The following is an 8,817-nucleotide window of genomic DNA, read 5'->3' on the forward strand; positions in this document are numbered from 1 at the left end:
TAAAAGTTAATACGGGGGAAGGTGCATGTTACTATGAAGGTTTAATCAGTTAGTGGATAAAACATACACACACACTCGTGTGTGTGTATATATATATATATACATATATATATATATATATATATATATATATATATATATATATATATATATAATGTGTGTGTTTAATTAAATGTATACTGCGTGTGTGTGTGTGTGTGTAGGCCTATATATATATATATATATATATATATATATATATATATATATATATATATATATATATATATATATATATATATATATATTATATATACATACATATATATATATATACATACATATATATATATACATACATATATATATATATATACATATATACATATATATATATATATATATGTATAAATCTGTATACACAATGCGTATATATGTATGTAATATATATATATATATATATATATATATATATATATATATATATATATATATATATATATATATATATATGTATATATATATAATATATATATGTATATATATGTATTTGTGTATATATGTATATATATACGTACACATACATTCATACACGCCATGTGGTTGGCTTATTTCTGTATCTGTTGCTTGAGACAAAACAAACACACACACACAGTTTACATTCAATTTCGAAAGTTTTACCTATGTTTATTGGTTATTCAACAAAATAGTATTTTCTTTTAACCAACTGTGAGAACGTTACTTCTCGAAATCAAACATTTCCATATCCATAGGCGTTATCGATAGTTTCATAATGTCCCCCCTCCAATGTGATTGAATAGAATAAAGGTTTGTTTTTATAGACACACTTGGAGTTTATGCTCCTTCCATCCATCCAGTAACGCCCCCCAAAGAGTTGGGGGCGGGGGCGGGAGGAGGAATAGGGGGGTGCCTGTGTTTTGGGGTTTTGTTTTCGCAGCCTTTCCCGACCCCTTTCCCTCTCCAGAGCCATTCGTCTGTGCTCATTGGAAGTTTGGAATTCGAACTGTCATTTTTGGGGGAGGCTGGAAAACTTTTCAATCTAACTATTTTGTTTCAAACTGTGCTTGGATCAGCGGTTCTAGTTTGCCTTCTCTGAAAGATCAGTTGGTAAATATTTCTGACGAGGGTCTTTGTTTACCAAGCGGTTCTCTTTCGACGAAAAAGGGGTCTGGCAAAATCAAATAAAACCCAGATGAAAAAGACTGGCAGAGAAAGAGGGAAAAGGGCAGTTCTAGAAATCAAGATATGGAAAAGATTTTTTTTTTTTTTTTTTTTTTTTAAATCAGGGTTCGTATTTAAATTGAGAAGTTATTTGGGACTGAAATGAACACCCATTTAGTTCATAATTCACTTAGTGACCTACTAGAAATCAAGATATGGAAAAGATTTTTTTTTTTTTTTTTTTTTTTTTTTTTATAAATCAGGGTTCGCATTTAAATTGAGGAATTATTTGGCAACGAAATGAACACCCATTTAGTTCATAATTGACTTAGTGACCTACTAGAAATCAAGATATGGAAAAGATTTTTTTTTTTTTTTTTTTTTTTTTTTTTTTTTTTTTTTTTTTTTTTTTTTTTTAAATCAGGGTTCGCATTTAAATTGAGGAATTATTTGGCAACGAAATGAACACCCATTTAGTTCATAATTCACTTAGTGACCTACTAGAAATCAAGATATGGAAAAGATTTTTTTTTTTTTTTTTTAAATCAGGGTTCACATTTAAATTGAGAAGTTATTTGGCAACGAAATGAACACCCATTTAGTTCATAATTCACTTAGTGACCTAACAAGTTATTACATATTCCATCTAAGTATAAGTGGGGCAAACGGTTTTACAAGTCTCCTAGCTTTACTAAAATGTAAATTTTAGTCAAGTTTAATGTTGCCGTTTTAGAATATGTATATCAGTAATTAGATTCGAATAGAAGAATTATTTTGTCTTAATTTAATTATTCATATGGCAAAGAACAGTAGATAAGAACACTAGATCTTAATTCAATTATTCACATGGGAAAGAACAGTAGATAAGAACACTAGATCTTAATTCAATTATTCACATGGCAAAGAACAGTAGATAAGAACACTAGATCTTAATTCAATTATTCACATGGCAAAGAACAGTAGATAAGAACACTGGATCTTAATTCAATTATTCACATGGGAAAGAACAGTAGATAAGAACACTAGATCTTAATTCAATTATTCACATGGCAAAGAACAGTAGATAAGAACACTAGATCTTAATTCTATTATTCACATGGCAAAGAACAGTAGGTAAGAACACTAGATCTTAATTCTATTATTCACATGGCAAAGAACAGTAGATAAGAACTAGATCTTAATTCAATTATTCACATGGCAAAGAGCAGTAGATCAGAACACTAGATCTTAATTCAATTATTCACATGGCAAAGAACAGTAGATCAGAACACTAGATCTTAATTTAATTATTCAAATGACAAAGAACAGTAGATAAGAACACTAGATCTTAATTCAATTATTCACATGGCAAAGAACAGTAGATAAGAACACTAGATCTTAATTCAATTATTCACATGGCAAAGAACAGTAGATAAGAACACTCTACATCTTAATTCAATTATTCACATGGCAAAGAACACCAGATCTTAATTCAATTACTCACATGGCAAAGAACACTAGATAAGAACACTAGATCTTAATTTAATTATTCAAATGACAAAGAACAGTAGAAAGCTTTAAAGTTTCTGAAGACAGAATAAAAAAGGCTGCATTATTATAGAATGCAAATACAATATACCTATTAAGATATCTTCCTTTTTGTTGTATTTACATTGGTCTTAATAAACACTTGTGCAAACTCGTCTAGATTTATTATTCAAGATAAGACAGATAATGCCAACAGGAAGAAATGCGAGAGGATTTTATTTCCATATTCCGAGACAAATCACTTATTTAATTAATCTTTGCTGCTGTGTAATCTAAACCAAAGTTCGCGAATGCTGCATCAGACGAAGACTTTGCGAATTGCGGAAACGCAACTTCAACAATACTCCCTGGCAGAACTTACTCTGGCGAAGCTCCCTTTGACATGATTCATCTGAATTTCAAACTTGTGGTTGATACACGCTTCGCATTTTTAACGCTGTTGAACTAATCCTTTTGTTTTCAGAAGTAAATGAATAAGCCTTTTAAGAACATTTCTGATTGGAATATGTGCTCCCTATACCCTATTTACGGTACAAGTTCATTTATACATATATAACGCTCTCCAATTCAAATTACATTCTTTTCTGGGCTGCCCAAAGGCAAGAGCCCGGGTCTTACACAAGGTAAGGCAATCTATACAGACAGACAGACAGACAGTGCTCCCTAACATTGTGAAAAAGTAAAACTGAAATGCTAGAGGGGCTCTCGGTAGAGAGCATGCCTTCGCCACACTTAAGCAGTCTTAATTTGCTCTAAACTCCACTGCGCACTTGTACTTCGATTTATTTTCTTCAAAACCTAATGGAATTGTCCTTGGGACATACCCCACATGTCATCCAAGTTTCATTGATATTGTTTCAGTAGTTTTTGCCTAGTGTTGTTCACAAAAAAAAAAAAAAAAAAACATACCCCACATGTCCTCAAAGTTTCATTGATATTGTTTCAGTAGTTTTTTGCGTAGTGTTGTTCACAAAAAAAAAAAAAAAAAAAAAAATATGCCATTTGCTTAACAATAAAAATTCTTTTCAAATTACTGCTGCGTACTTGTACTTTGATGTACTTTACCCAAAATTTTACAGAATTCATCGTAGAGTCTTATCCAACATGACTACCAAGTGAATACACAACCTTCGGCCAAGGCAATAACAAAAATAAGTATATTTGTCAACGAACTTTATCTGGAACTAGAAGGTCGTCCTTATTGTTAGTATCTGATTGTCTGGTTGGTTGGCCGGAAATCGTCTGGCACTTTCGCCAGACAAGGACTTTCTGAGCAGGCCGTTAAGTGAAGATAAAGATGTGAGCGTAGTTTCAACGGGCATGATGTGGAAACTCGAGTCACAACCTCGGCTCCTTTCTGGACCTTAAAATTTTTTAATTAGTTTTTACTACAGATCTAAAAATTTGTTGATTAATTCTTAACACAAAGTCTTATTAACTATAAGTGGATGTATTTTTTCTAATCCCAATGTTGATTTATTTACAGTGTAATTGAAATTCCTGAAACGTTATGAAATTATGCAACATAAGAAATGTAGAAGAGAAAGAAAGGTTCCGCCGAGTAACTTTTATTTTGGACATTTATTCTTGTGGAAAAAAAACCTAATAAATTATGATACATGGTTTAAATTCCACAAACTAACATCTAATGACCAAAGTGAAAAAAAATCAAAACGGAAATATACAGTATAGCCAGACGAAATATAAGAGCGACAAAGAACTGGCTTGTTACAACAAACACAACAGGCATTTCTTTGGAAATTAGGAAGCAATCGCGCTTTTTACTAATTATGAAATTTCGTAAGAAGATAACTTGTTACAACAAACTCAACAAGCATTTCTTTTAAAATTCAAGTAGCAATGTAACTAGTTAGCAGTATAAAGTGTAGATCGCCTACCAAAGTAGATTCGTGACAAGTAAATAGCAATCCAAAGTAGCACCCTGTAGATGTATGTAGATATAAGGTTCAAGATAAACTGCGTTAAACACAGAAATGAAATATCTAAATGTACAAGGTATAAATTCACCATTTAATTTCCATCTAATCATGCGTTGACATTGAATTCTTTTTTATAATTAAAATCTCTCTCTCTCTCTCTCTCTCTCTCTCTCTCTCTCTCTCTCTCTCACTCATGCGCTGACATTGATTTTTTTATAATTAGACTATCTCTCTCTCTCTCTCTCTCTCTCTCTCTCTCTCTCTCTCTCTCTCTCTCTCTCTCTCTCTCTCTCTCATGCGCTGACATTGAATTCTTTTAATAATTAAAATCTCTCTCTCTCTCTCTCTCTCTCTCTCTCTCTCCCATGCGCTGACATTGAATTCTTTTTGTAATTAAAATCCCCCCTCTCTCTCTCTCTCGCTCGCTGACATTGAATTCTTTTTATAATTAAAATTCTCTCTCTCTCTCTCTCTCTCTCTCTCTCTCTCTCTCTCTCTCTCTCTCTCTCTCTCTCTCTCTCTCTCTCTCTCTCAAAACACACAGACACAGCAGCTAAAAGCTTTGAAGTGTTCCCAGCAAGACAAATACTCGATGCTTTCTATTTTAGCATTGAAGGATCGTCGGACGCCTTTTATTTCCCGCAGCTTCAGAAGGGGAAAGAAATGGCTGTTTCACAGACACTCGAAAGACGCCAACGAACACACACACACACACACACACACACACACACACACACACACACACGGAGAACTCGATAAGAGAAAAAAGGAGCGACAGTTCCTCTGCTTTTGTCTCCAGATATGACAAAAACAAATAAGATTCGGAGACTTTTAATTCTCAAGTTCTATAGCTGTTATTTTTCTTTAGAGGAAGATGGGCCAAACTTGGATATAGTTTCTCTTGAAAAATTGAAGAAAATGTGTTTATTTTTTCCTATTTACATATACTCTCAATTTTTTTTATATGCTCTAATTATTAGTTATTATTATTGTTATTATTATTATTATTTTTATTATTATTATTATTATTATTATTATTATTATTATTATTATTATTATTATTATTATTGTTGTTGTTGTTGTTGTTGTTGTTGTTATTATTATTATTATTAATGGCTAAGCTCTAGTTGTCAAAGCAGGATGCTATAATTTCAAAGGCTCCAACAGGGAAATAATGAAATAAACTACAAGAGAAGTAGTGAAACAATTAAAATGAAATATTCTAAGAACAGTATCAACATTAAAATGCTTTTTCATGTATAAGCTATAAAAACTAAAAAAAAATAAAGAAACAATAGGAAGAGAAATAAGATAGGATAGTGTAGCCGAGTGTACCTTCAAGCGAAAAAAAAATTCTTAAACTTAATTTTTAACCTTTTAGCCTTTTAATTCTGTTCTTTGCCCTACAAAAATAATTTATGACATCTTTCTTTCACTTTCATGTATTCTAACGATGGAAAACGTTTTCAAGATTATTATTATTATTATTTATTGTTATTTTCATCATCATCATCATCATCATTATTACTTGCTAAGCTACAACCCTAGTTGGAAAAGGAGGGTGCTATAAGCTCAGGGGGCTCCAACAGGGAAATAGCCCAATGAGGAAAGGAAACAAGGAAAAATTAAATATTTTAAGAACAGTAACAACATTAAGTAAAAATCTCTTTTATAAACTATAAAAACTAACAAAAACAAAACAAGAGGAAGAGAAATAAGATAGAATAGTGTGTTGGATGTACCTTCAAGCAAGAGATAATTTCTATGCAATCTATTTCCGAGTCATTATTATTTTTATTATTAATAATAATAATAATAATTATTAATAATAATAATAATAATAATAATAATTATTATTATTAATAATAATAATAATAATAATAATAATAATAATAATAATAATGATTATTATTATTGATATTAATTATTATCATTATTATTAATCGTCATAAAAATTTTTCTCTTCATATTACGCTTGAAAATACAGACACAAATATTTAATAATTATTTCTTTCTGAGTTGATCCATCTTGCTGCGTTCGAATGCTATTCAAGAATACATTAAGAAAAGATTTTATGCTGTTAAATTTTAATAATTTTTATCAGTAATAATTCTTGATAAAGTTATGACGTTGCCAACAGGCTCAATCACACCCTTTTACTTTTTTTTTTATTTTTTACACTACGGAGAAAATTTTCTATTTCATTAATTGGAAAATAGTGAATAAAGGTTTTCAGTCTTACTTAAGTATCAATCATTGATATATTTTATACAATTTAAAATTCTTTTCAAGGTACTTAAAGTTTTACAAATCTTTAGGTTATCACGAAAACTAATATATTGTCTTTCTATATGAATGTTTGGTATATTTCTCCCCCCCACACACACACACACACTTTCTCTCTTCATAGATATATTAATGAATATAATTCTGAATCTTATATGTACAGTTGAACGCAGGCATTCCAGGTGCACCTCGCTCTGAGGTAATGCACCGTGTTACACCCTTACTGCGCTGCGAGTAACCAAACAGTGTAGGGAGAGATGGCAGAGGTGGAGGGCGGGGAGTACACACAGGAACATGCCACGCAGTAAGTGTGCCAGGAATTCCTGTGTCCAGCTGTATATGTATTTTTGTATAAATACACACAATTGTGTACAATGTATGCATGGATGTAGGTCTTCCACTGTCTTGGGTTAGAATTCTCTTGCTTGAGGGTACACTTGGGTACACTATTCTGTCTTATTTCTCTTCCTCTTGTGTTGTTAAAGTTTTCGTAGTATATATAGGAGATATTTATTTTAATGTTACTGTTCCTAAAATATTTGATTTTTCCTTGTTGTTCCATTGCCTCACTGGGCTATTCTCCCTGTTGAGAGCCTCTGGGCTTATAGCATCTTGCTTTTCCAACAAGGGTTGTAGCTTAACAATTAATAATGATAATAATGTATGTGTACTATCACAATCTAAAGTTTCTTTAACCGTCCCCCCTCGTTGTAAGGAAGTCAAAGCCAAGGATGAAAAACTGTCCATCGAACGTACGCTTTAGTTTAGTGCGTTCGGAGCATGAAGTCGGTTCAAGGTGTGACATATTCTGGAATTTCCATGAATGGGGTATGGCCAGATTGACTTTCCAGTAGGGTACTGCCGGTTTAACAGCCAATTGCCAGATTATTGGCTTCTTATGAATCGACCCACGCACCCTTGTACCCCCCCCCCTCTCTCTCTCTCTCTCTCTCTCTCTCTCTCTCTCTCTCTCTCTCTATATATATATATATATATATATATATATATATATATATATATATATATATATATTTTCATGTAGTATTTATTTTATTTTCCACTCTTACCACACTTTCTATATTATTTAAAAATCAATCTGTGTTGTCTACGAAGTCTCTCTCTCTCTCTCTCTCTCTCTCTCTCTCTCTCTCTCTCTCTCTCTCTCTCTCTCTCTCTCTCATTTTTTTTGTACTTACCAGCAAGAAGTGTATGAAACGACCCTCTTTGCCAGTTTGGCTTTCGTACTCCAGTGGCTTTAGATGCTATAGTACCTATGTAATATTTTGGAAACGTGTAATTCTTATACGTACAAGTTTTATACACATCTTTTGGTGGGGTGGGGGGAGGGGGGGGGGGGCTACTTGACTTCCTTAGTATCTAGGGAAAAAAAACGTATTGCGCAATGCTGCAACAACACTTCCCGCCCTAAGTAATTTCCGGCAATCAACCTTGACAAATTTGAAACTCATGAATTTTAAAGTCATTGCTGAGATGAATGGTTATCGTTCTAAAAAGTGGATAGGATGTGTGTGTAAAAGCTTCTACCACAAGAAGTGTGTTTATAGTGACCAACATCTGTGACGAAAACGTAATAAACTTGAATTGGTTATGTTCACGTTGCGTAGATGAAGCCGGAATAGCCAAGATAGATATATCAAAATTTGAGTAGGTACTGAAAACGAAAGAAGACTGTGCTTTGAATGAACAGGATGAGAAAATTGCTGAATGGGAATACCAAATTGCGGAGCTTAGCGCGCGCACAGCAAATTCCACCCAGACCACTGATCTCGCTGAGAAATTTGATAATCTAGCAATGAATATGGAATCAATTAACTTAACACTTCAAACACTGATGACCCAAAACCAGAGGAAAATGCCATACGCTGACAAAGTTAAGGAAAA

This window comes from Palaemon carinicauda, chromosome 18 (genome assembly GCF_036898095.1).
Source record: "Palaemon carinicauda isolate YSFRI2023 chromosome 18, ASM3689809v2, whole genome shotgun sequence".
Lineage (NCBI taxonomy): Eukaryota > Metazoa > Arthropoda > Malacostraca > Decapoda > Palaemonidae > Palaemon > Palaemon carinicauda.